General features: G+C 43.5%; 1 protein-coding gene and 1 pseudogene across 4 annotated transcripts in view; both read right to left on the bottom strand.

Annotated features, from left to right (window-relative positions):
• The window catches only part of RAI2 (retinoic acid induced 2), a 127,590-nt gene that overhangs the window by 65,774 nt on the left and 45,319 nt on the right, over nucleotides 1-16,497 (bottom strand). The gene's annotated exons all lie outside the window — the stretch shown is intronic.
• LOC135051901 (5S ribosomal RNA) lies at nucleotides 8,115-8,233 on the bottom strand (annotated as a pseudogene).

Genomic DNA, 16,497 nt, shown 5'->3' on the forward strand with positions numbered 1-16,497 from the left:
TGGTGTCACCCCCACCGTGTTCTGTCACTGTGTTCCCCCCCCCCGTGTTCTATCACTGTGTCACACCTTTCCCCAGGGGCTATAAGACACTGGATAATTTGCTTGCTGCGCAATAATTATCCTAAATAAAATGTTAATGTGTAAAAGGGGGCTCTACCTGCTGTAATGTGCAAAAGGGGGCTCTACCTGCTGTAATGTGCAAAAGGGGGCTCTACCTGCCGTAATGTGTGTAAAAGGGGCTCTACCTGGTGTAATGTGTGTAAGTGGCGCTGTGTGGCGCAATTTGAATAATGGAGACTATTGTGCAGCCTTATATGAATCTGTATTATTTCTTGCCCACACCCCTTCCACGTGAAGCCACGTCCCTATATTTTTGGCAAGTGGGGGGAGCTGCTATTTTGTTTGTGGCCCTCGGATACTGACAGGAAATGTGAAGTGGCCCCTCAGCTGAAATAATTGCCCACCCCTGGTCTAGTGTGTAGTGTCTAGTGTGTGAACAATGAACGATGTTTGCACCCTCGGGTCGGTCTCATTCAGGCATTATCTACTGAATATGCAGCTCAACTTTAATTATATTGTTGAGCTGCATGTTCAGGGAGTGCGGAGGATGATGTCACTGAATGATATAGGTCAGCGTGTATGCACTGCCAATCTCCCCTAATTAGCAATCAGCGAAATAACACTGATTGCTAACTAGGGGAGGTCACCCAGCGTGTACCTGACTTTAGTTTTGTGGCTCCACAAATCTATACTAATAATTTATTTTTATAGATTGTATTTAGCATATATCCCCATAACAGTATGCTATATGATTTACCTCTAAAGTAAGGTCATAATGACCATAATTAAATGGGTTGTTAGATTTATATTGTGCACACTGAAAATAAATTCAGTTTAAATTTAGAACAAGCTATGGCATATCTATTATAAGAGCAGGGTGTGCATGAGTGGGGGTGGAGGGGACTTGACTTACAGAACCAAATCAACAATAGGTGGGGCTGCCAAAAAAATACTGAGATCATCCTAGGTACCACCCATAAGCGTTTCTAGAGAGGAGGCGGCCAGTGTGCAGGCTGCGTCTGGTCCCACTCCTCTCTAGCCGGCAGCAGCTCTCTACACAATAGTGTCCCTAGGGGTTCCTAGCGCTGTCCCAGAGTCTACAGCGCATGTGCAGATCTCCGAAAAAATAGGATTTTAATTATCTATCAGTAAATCCTTATCTTGTAGTCCATAGGGGATACTGGGAATCCATTTAGTACCATAGGGTATAGATGGGTCCACTAGGAGCCTTGGGCACTTTAAGAATTTGATAGTGTGCGCTGGCTCCTCCCTCTATGCCCCTCCTACCAGACTCGGTCTAGGAAACTGTGCCAGAGGAGACGCATACGTTGAGAGAAGGATAGATAAGGAAAGTGGTGAGATTATGAACCAGCACACACAGAACAAGAGGAAAGCCATGCTAACCAAACTTGAAACATGAACAGCAACTGATCCAGCCAGAATACTTAACTAAGTAACAGTACAGACAATGGAAAGATAGTGTGTTCGAGACCCGCGCACAACTGCTTGAGACATATATACCCTTCACCGTATTAAAACAGTCAAAAAAATATATACTGAGCTTAGTTTAGCAATCCAACTCCTTTTTCCCGAGTTGCTCACAAAGATAGGCTTGAAAGTTCGTTCAAATCCAAATAGCAATGGATCTGTAAAAATAAATGTGTTCCACACCAGTGCTTGATAGCAGAGGTGGAGGAGCCACAAAAAGGGAAACGATAATAGTGCAGTGGTAAAAACAAAGCTGATGTTTTAATACAAATCGCACTTACAGTAACAAATAGTTAAAATCACATAAAAAGGACCCAATGGCACACAGGAACACAGCACAGAAGCTCACGGACATCCACAGATGACTTCCAAGTAGTAGCAACGGCCTCAATACCGGAATTTGAAGTCGCCAAGTCCTCGAGATGCTATGAAACGTCCCCCAGTGTCCACAAGAATGGGTAGTCCACAACCACACTTAACGCGTTTTGGATCACATGGGATCCTTCATCAGAAGTGTGGTAAAAGTCCAATAACAGTCCTTTTAAAGACCTCCTAATGACTATAATCACATATACATGCGTGAGTCAATCAACTTCCTATTCTTCCGGCGGATATGACATCACCCGGAAGTACCTTGTGCGTTCCAGCGCCGGTTTGTATATCAATATTCCCCTACACATAAAGCGATGTCATATCCGCCAGAAGAACAGGAAGTTGATTGACTCACGCATGTGTATGCGATTATAGTCATTAGGAGGTCTTTAAAAGGACTGTTATTGGACTTTTACCACACTTCTGATGAAGGATCCCATGTGATCCGAAACGCGTTAAGTGTGGTTGTGGACTACCCATTCTTGTGGACACTGGGGGACGTTTCATAGCATCTCGAGGACTTGGCGACTTCAAATTCCGGTATTGAGGCCGTTGTTACCACTTGGAAGTCATCTGTGGATGTCCGTGAGCTTCTGTGCTGTGTTCCTGTGTGCCATTGGGTCCTTTTTATGTGATTTTAACTATTTGTTACTGTAAGTGCGATTTGTATTAAAACATCAGCTTTGTTTTTACCACTGCACTATTATCGTTTCCCTTTTTGTGGCTCCTCCACCTCTGCTATCAAGCACTGGTGTGGAACACATTTATTTTTACAGATCCATTGCTATTTGGATTTGAACGAACTTTCAAGCCTATCTTTGTGAGCAAATGGGAAAAAGGAGTCGGATTGCTAAACTAAGCTCAGTATATATTTTTGTGACTCTGTTTTAATACGGTGAAGGGTATATATGTCTCAAGCAGTTGTGCGCGGGTCTTGAACACACTATCTTTCCATTGTCTGTACCTTTAGAGTATTGGGTGATTACTCTTTTGTTGTGTTCTTCTGCTGCAGAATATTGTTTGTTAACAGCGCACTATTATAACAACAAAATATTTTTATATAAGTAACAGTACAGGAAGAATGAAGCACCGGGCGGGCGCCCAGTATCCTCTATGCACTACGAGAAAATAATTTAACAGTAGGTAATTAAAATCCTATTTTCTCTTACGTCCTTGGGGATACTGGGAATCCATTTAGTACCATGGGGAAGTACCAAAGCTCCCAAACCGGGTGGGAGAGTGCTGAGGTTCTTACAGAACTGACTGACCAAACTGAAGGTCCTCAGAGGCCAAAGTATCAAACTTGTAAAACTTTGCAAAAGTGTTCTAACCCGACCAAGTAGCTGCTCGGCAGAGTTGCAAAGCCGAGGCACCCCAGGCAACCGTCCAAGAGGAACCCACCGACCTAGTAGAGTGGGCCTGTACAGATTTAGGACCCGGCAATCCTGCCGTGGAATAAGCATGCTGGATAGTGAGCCTGATCCAGCGTGCAATAGACTTTATTGGGATCACAGAAAACGAACAGCAAGTCAGATTTCCTGTGACAAGCTGTTCTCTTTACATACACCTTCAAAGCCCTCACGACATCCAAGACTTTGAAGTAGCAGAGGTGTCCGTAACAGCCGGAACCACAATAGGTTGGTTGATGTGAAACGCGGACACCACCTTAGGAAGAAATTGCTGATGAGTTCTGAGTTCAGCTCTGTCCTATTGGTTCAAACCAGTCCGATTGGAGGAACGGCAGCACCAAATTGAGATCCCAAGGAGCCGTGGGAGGCACAATGGCAGGCTGGATGTGCAGAACACCTTTCAAGAACATCTGGACCTCAGGGATAGAAGCCAATTGTTTTCTGAAAGAAAATAGACAAGGCCGAAATCTGAACTTAAATGCAGCCTAGGCGTAGGCACACATCCACTCTAGACTGCACAAAAAGCAGGAGACATCCCAGATGAAAGTCCACCGCAGAATATTGTATGCTCTCATACCAAGAGACATACTTTTTCCATATACGGTGGTAATGTGGTAATGTTTAGACGTTAACCCCTTCCTGGCTTGGATCATAGTCAGGATGACCTTGTCAGGAATCCCTCTCCTGGCTAAAATGAGCCGTTCAACTTCCATGCTATTAAACGTAGCTGCGGTAAGTCTTGATAGAAGAAGGGGTCCTGTTGCAGAAGATCCTTGCGAAGAGTTAGAGGCCACGGGTATTCGATCAGGATCTCGAGAAGATCCACGTACCAGGCCCTTCGAGGCCAGTCCGGAGCAATGAGGATTGCTTGAACCTTTTCCCTTTAGAACTCTTGGGATCAGAGGAAGTGGAGGAAACATGTACACCAGCTGGTAGATCCACGAAGTTGTCAGAGCGTCTACCGCCACTGCTTGTGTGTCTCTCTACCTGGAACAATACCGCTTGAGCTTCATGTTGAGTCAAGAGGCCATCATGTCAATCTGTGGATATTCCCACCGACGTGTCAACCACCAGAACACCTCCGGGTGAAGTCCCCACTCCCCTGGGTGCAGGTTGCAGGCTGCTGAGGAAGTCTGCTTCCCAGTTGTCTACTCCCGGAATGAAGACTGCCGACAACGCCACGGCGCGTTTTTACGCCCAGAGAATTCTTGACACCTCCGACATTGCTGCTCCGCTTTTCGTTCCGCCCTGTCGGTTTATGTACGTTACCACCCTTACATTGTCTGACTGGACGTGAATGGCCTGATTCAGAAGTAGAGATGAGGCCTACAGAAGGGCGTTGTAGATTGCCCTGAGTTTCAAGATGTTTATTGGAAGGACGACTTCCCGACTTGACCATCTTCCTTGAAACTGCACCCCCTGGGTGACTGCTCCCCAACCGCTGAGGCTTGCGTCTGTGGTTAGCAGGCCACCATTTTCCCCAGAAGGCGAATGCACAGATGCACCGAGACCTGGGTTGGCTTCAGGACAGCCCGAACCATCGACTGGATTACCATAGCCTTCTCCAAGGGACTGAACACTCTCTGAGACTGTGTCCGGTATCATTCCCAGGAAAGGAAGCCTCTGTGTCGGTTCCAGGTGAAATTTTGGTAAGTTCAGAATCTACCCGTGATCCAGGAGTATTCTGGTTGAGAGGCCAATGCTGTCCAACAACCGCTCCCTGGACGGTGCCTTTATCAGAAGATCGTCCAGGTACGGAATTATGTTCACTCCCTGTTTGCGGAGTAGAAACATCTCTGCCATCACTTTGGGGAACACTCTTGGTGCCGTGGAGAGACCAAATGGCAGGGCCTGGAACTGGTAGTGACAGTCCTGCAGTGCAAACCGTAGATAAGCCTGATGAGGCGACCAGATTGGAATGTGAAGGTACGCATCCTTGTTATCCAGAGACACTAGGAATTCCCCCTCCTCCATACCGGAGATCATCGCTCTCAGAGACTCCATTTTGAATTTGAACACTCGTAAGATCTATGACCCAGGGATCCTGGCACAAACCTGTCCAGATGTAACTGAAAAATTTTAGTCAGCCTCCCACCTGCCAGTCTTCCAGTCATCGCGGTCCACAGTCATGCTGAAGGCTTTGAGAAAGCAGAGCTAGAGCTCTGTTCCTGAGAACTGTCAGTTGCTGGTTTGCGTGGTTTACCTTTAGCATCTCTGGTGGCGGTAGAAGAACCTCTGGTTTTACCCTTAAACTTGGCAGTCCGAAAGGACTGTAGATTAAGTCCTCAGTAGGCCTTCCTAGCTGGGGGAGCTGTAGAAGGAAGATATGTGGACTTACCCGCAGTAGCTTTGGAGATCCATTTGTCTAATTAATTTCCAAATAAGGCCTCTCCTGTGAGTCTGCTGTCAGCAGTTCACTGGTGTAGCCATAAGCCTCTGTGTGCTGACACTGCCATAGCAGTGGTGTGTGCACTAAGCAAGCCTATTTCTTTTATGGCTTTCACCATAAAGTTTGCAGAGTCCTGTATATGCTGCAGGAGTAAAATAATCTCCCCCTGAAGCAAGGTATCTAACCCATCAAGTAGGTTAACCAACCATTTGGCAATGGCCTTAGTAATCCACCCACATGCTATAGTGGATCTCTGGGCCACTCCAGCAGCTGCATACAAGGATTGGAGTGTAGTCTCAATTCTACAATCAGCCGTGGCTGCACCCAGGACAGGCAATACAATTTTCCATGACAGCCTAAATACTGATGCATCCACTAATCCAGTGGTCAGGGAACAGGGGTAAATTATTCCAAATGGGGTAAAATTGAAATTCCTGGGGGTAATGGACGGTCGTGCTGTTAAGACACAGCCCCGTCCAGCTCGCGATGTGACGTGCTGATGTCACACCGCGCTCCCTCCTGCCCACCCTGCGCTGTGATCTTGGCCGCCCTGTGCTGTGTTCCTGGACATGGTGTGACGTGCTGACGTCACACCGCGATCCCTCCCACCCGCCCATCCAGCGCTGTCCTGTCCTCCCGCTCGCGGCCCGCCAACCCACACACAGAACTTGAAGTGTTCTGTGGCTGACCGCTGACAAAGTTTCGCAGGAACATAACAGTGGGAAATTCCCACTGACATTACTGAGGTGAGGATGTGACCATCTGTCTCCTAAAAGTCGTGTCCCCCCCCTTCCCCCCTCATCCATCTTTCTTACATTCATTTTGGTGTTTTGGGGAGAAAGTGTTAATTAACCCATTCATTGGCAAAAAATATTATATATATATATTGCAAATAGAGGAAGGCTTGTCGGCGCTTAACCGCGATACCGAATTATACTAGAATGTAGACCAGAGTGTTATGAATGATTGAAAAGTTCTCCTTATTCAGACACTCCCTTAGATATATTTGGGCGTCAGCTATACCTTAAAGAGAGAAGCGTTGGTAAAGTGCTTCATGTACAGTGTAAAGGTAAAAAGGAATAAGGTGATTTTCAGCGACCAATGGTGTCTTATAATTTGGAGGAGACTCAGTAAAAAAATTTTATAAAAATAGTAAAAAATTTAATAGACTGTAATTAGCACCAACATAAAGGTAAATAAATATAAATAAAAGCAATGGCCCTAAAACAAGGAGCCAGCAATTAAGTGAGAAATCAATGGAACTAATTAAAAGATGTAAAAAATGCATACAATTAATAGTTCAAGCTAATAAAAGACAGGAGAATGAATTCCTAACAATATAAAATTGGAAGTAAGATCAACATATAAATAGTATAAAAAAAGGTTCTTAGCTTTTTTTGAGAGGATATATATCATAACACCCAACGCGTTTCGTCCTCTCTGGACTTCATCAAGGGGTGGCATATGACTGGGACAGATCATCTATATATACACCTAAGTTAATGAGGAAGTGATTGTTACATCACTTCCTGTCAATTAACAAATGTCAAATTAGTCAATGTGTATACACATCAAAAACGAAGCTATAATAGCCTTGCAGCAAGGTATCCCCATGCTATGCAAAACCGCTTTAGAATGGAGTCATTATTGTGTTTAAAAAGTAATTTTCCACACTTTTAAACTTGTGATCCTGGACTTCCTGTCCGGATCGTGGGTGACGTCACGTCCGCCCCACTTCCGGCGTCCGGCAATCCTCATTGCGCATGCGCCGACCGCGGGTTAGATGGTATCGTACATCTGCTGTGCATATATTCTCCCTTCAGAGGCGGGGAAGAGTTCGTACAGCGGCGGCCATGTTCTTGAAGAATGTTCGTCTCAAGCAACTGTTTGTGTGATCATGTGATCGCGGCGGCCATCTTTGTTGTGACTTTTCATATTAAAATATGCTCATTCGACCGAGAAAAAAGAAAGAAATATGATTTTAAGACCACTGTGAATGCAAACATTAGTATTAAATTCCACTGGTGCCCCTGATTACAGGGGTTTTTGCATAGCCTATATATATATGTATATATATATATATATTGGATGTATATCCACTTCTTAATATCACCGCATAGAGCACAGGGATAGTAAATAATTATAGTATTTATAATGGAGGAGATTGGAAGGTGTTGGTTTTTTGCAGTGTTGAAATCTGTATAAAAAAACTGCATGAAAGCGGTGAGTGAAGATATTCATATACAGGAGTGAATCAGCGGCAGACAGATTTCTTGGTGTGTTAGAAAGATAATCAGGTGTTAGCCTGGTTGTTAGAATAGAGCAGCTTCTTTTTTGGCACCCACATTCCACGTAATGAAGTTAGTACAATATCCTCATAGCCCTTGCACACAAAGGTATTACAGCACCCAGTATTCCATGATGGTTCCCCATCTATGTACTAACTGGGCCCAGCACTGCTTGGCTTCCAAGATCGAACGGAGTTGGGCATCTCCAGTGCGGTATGGCTGTATAATTGGCATGGTTTTTTGGAGGTATCATAATGTGATTACGTGGTTTGGAAGGTAGCCCAAATAGAAATAGAAGTAGAGAGAGGACAGGTTAATATAATATGAACAAGATGTAGTCAGCTTACGTTACAAAAAGGGGGCTATTTCATAGCCCTCGTTGAAGCCATCAGGGTGCAGGGTATTAAGTTCAAAAATCCAGTACATTTCCCTTTTTGATAAAAGGTTAGAGAGGTCTCCGCCTCTCTCGCCCAGTGAGACTAGTTCAATGCCCTTGAAGGTTAGATCGTCCGGGTCCGAGTTGTGACAAGCATGGAAATGTTTCGATACTGCGTGTGTCAGTACTTTGTTTTTAATGTTCCTTATATGTTCCTGAATGCGGATTTTCAAAGGTCTTTTCGTTTTACCTATGTACTTCATCCCACATGAGCACTCCAGCATGTATATCACTGACACCGTATTACAGTTAATGAACTGCTTGATCTTATAGTCTTTCTCTCCGTTTGTTTTCTTGAAGGTTTTCCTTATGGGGTGTACGTAGCGGCATACATTGCAGCGGCCGCATTTATAACATCCGACGCATTTGGGCATGCTAGATCTTACTTCCGGGTTCCTCAGCATGCTTGGTGCCACCAGATCTTTAAGGTTTTGCGATTTCTTAAATACCACAAGAGGGTCTTTTGGGAGATAGTCTTTCAAAATCGGATCCATCAGGAGAATGTTCCAGTGTTTTTTTAGGGTTTTCTTAATAATGTTCTCATGTCTACTAAACGTAGTGACAAACCTCACTGTGTCATCTCTTTTTTCCTTGGATTTATATTTCAAAAGTTGTTTCCTCTCCAAATTCTTGGCCTTCAGGTTGGCTTCTTCCAAAAGATGGTTCGGATATCCTTTTTCTTTGAATCTTTCGGTGTATACCTGCAGTTGTTGGTCTCGGTCCTCAGTATCCTTACAGTTCCGAGCAATTCTGTTGAACTGGGAGAAGGGGATATTCTTCTTCCATTGTTGACTGTGATTGCTTCGGTAGTGTACGTAGCTGTTCATATCCACTTCCTTAATGTAGTTCTTGGTGATCACTTCATTACCTGTATGTGTCAGAACTAAGTCGAGGAACTAGCTGCAAGGCTATTATAGCTTCGTTTTTGATGTGTATACACATTGACTAATTTGACATTTGTTAATTGACAGGAAGTGATGTAACAATCACTTCCTCATTAACTTAGGTATATATAGATGATCTGTCCCAGTCATATGCCACCCCTTGATGAAGTCCAGAGAGGACGAAACGCGTTGGGTGTTATGATATATATCCTCTCAAAAAAAAGCTAAGAACCTTTTTTTATACTATTTATATGTTGATCTTACTTCCAATTTTATATTGTTAGGAATTCTTTCTCCTGTCTTATTAGCTTGAACTATTAATTGTATGCATTTTTTACATCTTTTAATTAGTTCCATTGATTTCTCCCTTAATTGCTGGCTCCTTGTTTTAGGGCCATTGCTTTTATTTATATTTATTTACCTTTATGTTGGTGCTAATTACAGTCTATTAAATTTTTTACTATTTTTATAAAAATTTTTTACTGAGTCTCCTCCAAATTATAAGACACCATTGGTCGCTGAAAATCACCGTATTCCTTTTTACCTATATATATATATATATATATATATATATATATATAAATAAAATACGTTTTTGACCACGAACGGTGTAGGAGTATCAGCTTGGAGGAGGCGTGCTGTCGGACCGGAAGCAGAAGTAATCAGGTACAAGGAGGAGGCCGGAAGTCAGGGAAGCGGCGCCAGGCGAAGCACAGCGAGCAGCGGGTGATAGCTGCTGCTGCCGCAGCCTGCTGTGTGCGTGCAGAGTTCAGCGGAGCGGGCAGCGAGGGATCGCTGCTGCTGCCGCTGTTGTGCGTGTGTGAGGCTGCTGGGTGAGCGGCTGCGGACTAAGTACAGTGATGTGTGAGTGTGTGTGTGGGATTGTGTGAGTGAGAGGGCACTGCCAGACCTTTGCTGCTACCGTGGCTTGTGGATTGTGTGAGTGAGCAAGCAGGTGGGGGAGGCACACACGTGTATGTGTGTGAGGAAGAGGGGAAGGTGACTGAGGGTGCGCTGCTGGGGGTAAGAAAGAGTGTGAGTGAGAGAGTGCTACCAGGGGAGTGAAAGTGGGTGAGGGCTGCTGCTACTGGGAGAGTGTGTGTGCTGCTGCAGCCACAGCCTGCGTATGTGAGGTCTGCGGTCTGTGGAAGAAGCAGGAGCCAGAAGCCGAGTGAAAAGGAGGTGCAGAAAGCTGAAGCAACTGAAAAGTGTAGTATCGGTATCGCAGGAGAGGACCCACCCAGATAAGTATTGATTATATACTTTATTGTGTATTGATTGTATTGGCTAGTTTTATTGTTTTCATTGTTCTTTCATAAGGTAATAGGGAGTTAGTTTTTCAAACAAATGGGAGGGGCCGTGATTGAGAGTCTCACTGAGTGCGTGTCGTGCAAGATGTATGCGCACCTGGAGCAGCCGACCCAGTGCGAATACATATGCGAGAGATGTGAGCGAACGGTTGCCCTGGAAGCCCAGGTAACTGATCTAGAGCAGACTGTTACGCGACTGAGGAATATTCACAATCTCAAGCAAAATTTAGATAGAACGGTGGAGGAGTTGCAGCAGGGATCACTGGTAGACGAGGATAATCAGGTAGGCAGTTGGGTCACTGTTAGAAGGAAGAAAAAGACGGGGAGGCACGACATCTCGGATCTATCAAACCCGAACAAGTTTGCCAGATTGGACGAAGATTCGGTGGATGATAGCGACGAAATGACGGAGCCGGAGGAGACTGCTCCCTCTATCATCAGGAGGGCAGATAGGGCAAACTGCTACCGGGATCGTGATCGCCATATGGTCTGTTGTCTCCCGGGTGCTCGGGTAGATAGATTGTTGGGAGGGGCTGGGAAAGACCCGGCGGTCTTGGTGCATGTGGGCACCAATGACAAAATTAGTGGTAGGTGGGATGTCCTTAAGAAAGATTATAGGGACTTAGGCCAGAAACTAAAAAAAGGACATCTAAGGTAATATTCTCTGAAATATTACCAGTGCCACGCGCTAGCCTAGGAAGACAGAGGGAGATTAGGGAGGTAAATGTGTGGCTTAAAGAATGGTGTAGGAAAGAGGGGTTTGTGTTCTTGGAACACTGGGCAGACTTCTCAGTCAGGCGCCATTTTTTTCTTATGATGGATTACACCTGAATGAGGAGAGGGCTGCAGTGCTGGGGGATGGGGGGGGGGGGGGGAGGATGGTAAGTAGGTTGGAGGAGCTTTTAAACTAGGAGCCTGGAGGTAGGGTTTAGCTAGAAACTATGGGTCATGCAGTGAGAATAGTAGGAATGGTGGTAGTGAGATAAATAGGGGTAGAGAAGGGGGGAGGGAAAGTGCAGCCGGTAAGGGTATTTACAATGGTTCTAATAAGAGTATTGCCAAATCATTAACTAATAACAATTATGTGTCATTACAGCATATAGAAAACGATGTACGGAACATAAGGGAAAATACTTATGTCAGGCCAAGAATTTAGACGGAAACATTGTGTTGATCAAAGAGAAGAGTAAGGTGGTCAATATTAAGTACGGTGGGGGTGGAGAGGGAGCGAGGAGGACAGTCAGTATCAGTAACTCTAGAGATGCACTAGTAAACCAGAATATCTTTAAAAAAACAAACGAATAAAGGAACCGCTAAAGTAAAATGTATGCTTGCAAACGCAAGAAGTCTAGCAGATAAAATGGGGGAATTGGAATTGTTAGCATCAAAGGCTGAGTATGACATTATAGGTATTACGGAAACATAGTGGGACGACTCTCACAACTGGGTTGCAAACTTGGAGGGGTATTCTCTTTTCAGGAGGGACAGGGCAAGCAAAAGAGAAGGCGGTGTATGTCTTTATGTTAAACCATACTTAAAGGAGGTTATTTATGAGGAGACTGGCGATAATATGGAGTCACTATGGGTTGAAATCTCAAGTGGGGGTATTGAGGCAAAAAATACTAGTCATAGGCACTTTGCTACAAACAGTCGGATATTAGCATATTAGCAGCAAATCGAAACGGCTGTGGGATTGGGGGGACATCCTCTTGATTGGGGATTTTAATTATCCGGATATAAACTGGAGTAAGGATTCATGTGTTAAAGCAGGGGGCAAGAGGTTCTTAAATATGTTAAAGGATCACTACTTCTCTCAATTAGTCAAGGACCCAACTATTGGTAAAACTACTCTGGATCTAGTAATTACTAATAATGTGGACATTATATCAGACTCTAAAGTTGGGGAGACTTTGGGTAACAGTGATCACTATATGATCACATTCGACATCTGTTTCAGGAAACATAGCTACAGGGGTTCAACCAAAACTTTTAACTTTAGGAAGGCTAATTTCAGTATGCTGAGATGTGCACTTAACGACATTGAGTGGGAAGTTTTGTTTCATAACAAGAACACTTCGAAAATATGGGATGTTTTAAAAGGGTTGCTGGATAGCAATATTCATAAATTTATTCCAATGGGCAGTAAACTCAGGAGTACTAAACTCAAACCGATGTGGCGTAACAAGAAGGTTAAAGCAGAAATGGATAAAAAAAATTTTTTAAAAAGCAGGCTTTCAAAGCATTTAAATCTAATGGAAAGGAGGAGTCTTTCAAGTATTACAAAGAATGTAATAAAAAATGCAATAAAGCAATAAGCAGCTAAAATGGAAAATGAAAAGCAAATCGCGATAGAGAGACATAATGGTAAAAAGGTTAAAAAAAGAGAATATAGGTCCATTAAATGATGAATTTGGAGAACTGATAAATGATGACTTAATAAAAGCGGAAATACTGAACACATTTTTTTCATCAGTATTCACCAGAGAACAACTGATGGTGGGAGTAGAGCATAAAAATTGTGACAGTAATGATTCATGGTTAGATACTTGTTTAAGTGAAGAAGTAGTCCGGGAGAGACTAAGCAAAATTAAGATTGATAAATCACCTGGTCCTGATGGACTTCACCCGAGGGTTCTTATGGAGCTTAGTTCAGAACTAGCACGACCCCTATACTTGATTTTCAATAATTCAATTAGATCAGGCATGGTACCGAAGGATTGGCATATAAGTGAGGTAGTGCCATTATTTAAAAAGGGATCCAAAAATCATCCGGGTAACTACAGAACGGTTAGTTGGACGTTTATAGTGGGGAAAATATTGGAAGGAATTCTAAGGGACAGCATACAAGAGTATCTACAGACCGCTAAGATTATTAGCAAGAACCAGCATGGGTTTGTGAGGGACAGGTCATGTCAAACTAACTTAATTAGCTTCTACGAGGAAGTGAGCAAAAATCTTGATCAAGGAAAAGCAGTGGATGTGGTCTACCTAGATTTTGCAAAAGCCTTCGATACAGTGCCTCACAGGAGACTGATCAACGGATTAAAGGAGCTTGACCTAGGAAAAACTATTTCCACATGGATAAGTAACTGGCTGGATAGCAGGGTACAGAGAGTAGTGGTCAACGGGGAGTCCTCAACCTGGTCCTCAGTAGTCAGCGGAATACCACAAGGGTCCGTACTCGGGCCACTACTGTTCAACATATTTATCAATGACCTAGATATAGGCCTGGAAAGCAGTGTGTCAATCTTTGCAGATGATACTAAACTATGTAATGTAATTAACTCAGAATTAGATGTGGAGTCCTTGCAGAATGAGTTATCTAAACTTGAATTCTGGGCGTCTAAATGGAAAATGAGGTTCAATACAGACAAATGCAAGGTTATGCATTTCGGGACTAAAAACAAACCTCGCAGCCTACATATTAAATGGGGAACATCTAAGGGAAAAAGAATTGGAAAAAGATTTGTGTGTACTCATTGATAATAGGCCTAATAACCATACACAATGTCAAAGCGCAGTAAAGAAGGCAAGTAAGGTGCTAGCATGAATAAAACAGGGAATTGAGACAAGGGACTCAGATGTAATCCTGCCGCTGTATAAAGCATTGGTACGTCCGCACCTGGAATATTGTGCTCAGTTTTGGGCACCACTGTATAAAAAAAAAAAAAAAAAAGATAATCGGTGAACTCGAAAGGATTCAGAGGCGAGCTACTAAATTGATTAAAGGCCTAGAGGGACTGGATTACTAGGAAAGGCTTACTAGGTTGAATATGTATACGCTAGAAAAGAGGCGCCGAAGAGGAGTTAATATTAATATCTTCAAATATGTAAAGGGACATCACAGAGTTATCAGAGGAATTATTTATTAAAAGAACACTGTTTACGACACGTGGGCACTCGCTGCGGCTGGAGGAGAGAAAGTTCAGAACGCACCCGAGGAAAGGGTTCTTCACTGTTAGGGCAATAAGGATTTGGAATTTCCTGCCAGGGAAGGTGGTAATGGCGGACTCTGTAAATGGATAAATTTCTGAATGAAAATGATATCCAAGATTATAATTTTTAAAATATTAACGTTGTTAATCCCGGGGTAATATGAGTTATAGTAGTTAACTAGTCATTAAACATTACTTCAGCGGGTATGTTACAATCATCACAACTTAATACGGGTTGAACACGATGGGCAATTTGCCTCTATTCAACCTCAATTACTATGTTATTATGTTACATACACACGCAGTATCTCAGAAATGCCATATAAACAGTGTTAACCAGTATATATGCACAATAATTTATGATTTCCTTCCTTTCAAATCAAGGGGGTAACGTCGGAGTATCTAAATATAATTTGGGGTAAAAGGTAAAAAAATTCCCTGACCCCTGCACTATTCGGTGGATTTTCCCATTTTTTCCTATCCTCAGGAGGAAAAGGAAAAGATGATAGCAACCTTTTAGGGATTTGAAATTTCCTATCAAGATTAACCCACGGTTCTTCAAATAGGGTATTCAATTCCTTTGACACAGGAAAAGTGGCTGACAATTTCTTTTTTAGATTAAAAATAGGATTTTGGTACTTACCAGGTAAATCCTTTTCTTTGAATCCATAGGGGGCACTGGAGTACTCTTGGGATATGGACGGCTTCCACAGGAAGAAGGCACTGAATAAATTAATTTTGAAACTACACCTCCCCTCCATATCACTGAGTACCTCAGTGTTTTTTACTGAGCCGAACAGGAGCGATAGAGAGGTTGACAATGAAGAATTACATATAATATAACGGACAACAATAAAGTTGACACAACATTACTGACAACTAAACAGTTGACACCATAACCGATTAGAACTTGTTAATCTGAACCAGTCGGTGAAAATGTGTCACCATAAGATCTACTGAACCTACCCCAAACCAGGTAAACTGCTCTGGGTGGGCGTCCAGTGCCCCCTATGGATTCAAAGAAAAGGATTTACCTGGTAAGTACCAAAATCCTATTTTCTTTTTCATCCACTAGGGGTCACTGGAGTACTCTTGGGACGTACCAAAGTTTCCCCCGTGGGCGGGAGAGCTGTTTGGCACTTGTAACACCAGGCGGCCAAAGCTAGATGCTGGTGCCGCAAACGTATCAAACTTGTAAAAGCGCACAAACGTGTGCACTGAAGACCATGTAGCCGCCCGGCAAAACTGTGTCGTAGAAGTTCCACGACTCACTGCCCATGACGTTCCCACAGCACGTGTGGAATGAGCTGTTACTGATGTAGGCGGCTGTAACCTAGCATGAAGGTAAACCTGACGTATGGTCAGTTTAATCCAACTGGATAAGGTCTGCCTAGAAGCTGGCCAACCCATCTTGGCAGCATCATAGAGAGCAAACAACGTATCCGTCTTACGAATTGTCGACGTTCGGGATACATAAATGCGTGTACCACATCCAACCTACCAGAGACTCCTGTTAACACAGGAACTACTATTGGTTGATTGATGTGAAAAGATAACACTACCTTTGGTAGAAAAGCGGAATTCGTCCGAAGTTCCGCTCTGTCATCATGAAACACTAAATACGGTGGCTTGCACGACAAAGCACCCAAATCTGAAACACGCCTTGCTGACGCGAAGGCTAAACGAAAAATTGTTTTCCCAAGTGAGAAATTTAATATCCACTTGTTGTAAGGGTTCAAAAATAAAAAGACTGTAAGAAATCTAAAAACCAGATTCAAGTCCCATGGCGCAGTAGGTGGAGTGAATGGAGGCTGAACTCTGAGGACACCCTGCATAAAGGTGTGAACCGACGGCAATAGGGCCAATCTATTATGACAATAAATTGACAACGCCGATATCTGCACTTTTAGTGTGGATAAACTCAGA

This window comes from Pseudophryne corroboree, chromosome 2 (assembly GCF_028390025.1).
Source record: "Pseudophryne corroboree isolate aPseCor3 chromosome 2, aPseCor3.hap2, whole genome shotgun sequence".
Lineage (NCBI taxonomy): Eukaryota > Metazoa > Chordata > Amphibia > Anura > Myobatrachidae > Pseudophryne > Pseudophryne corroboree.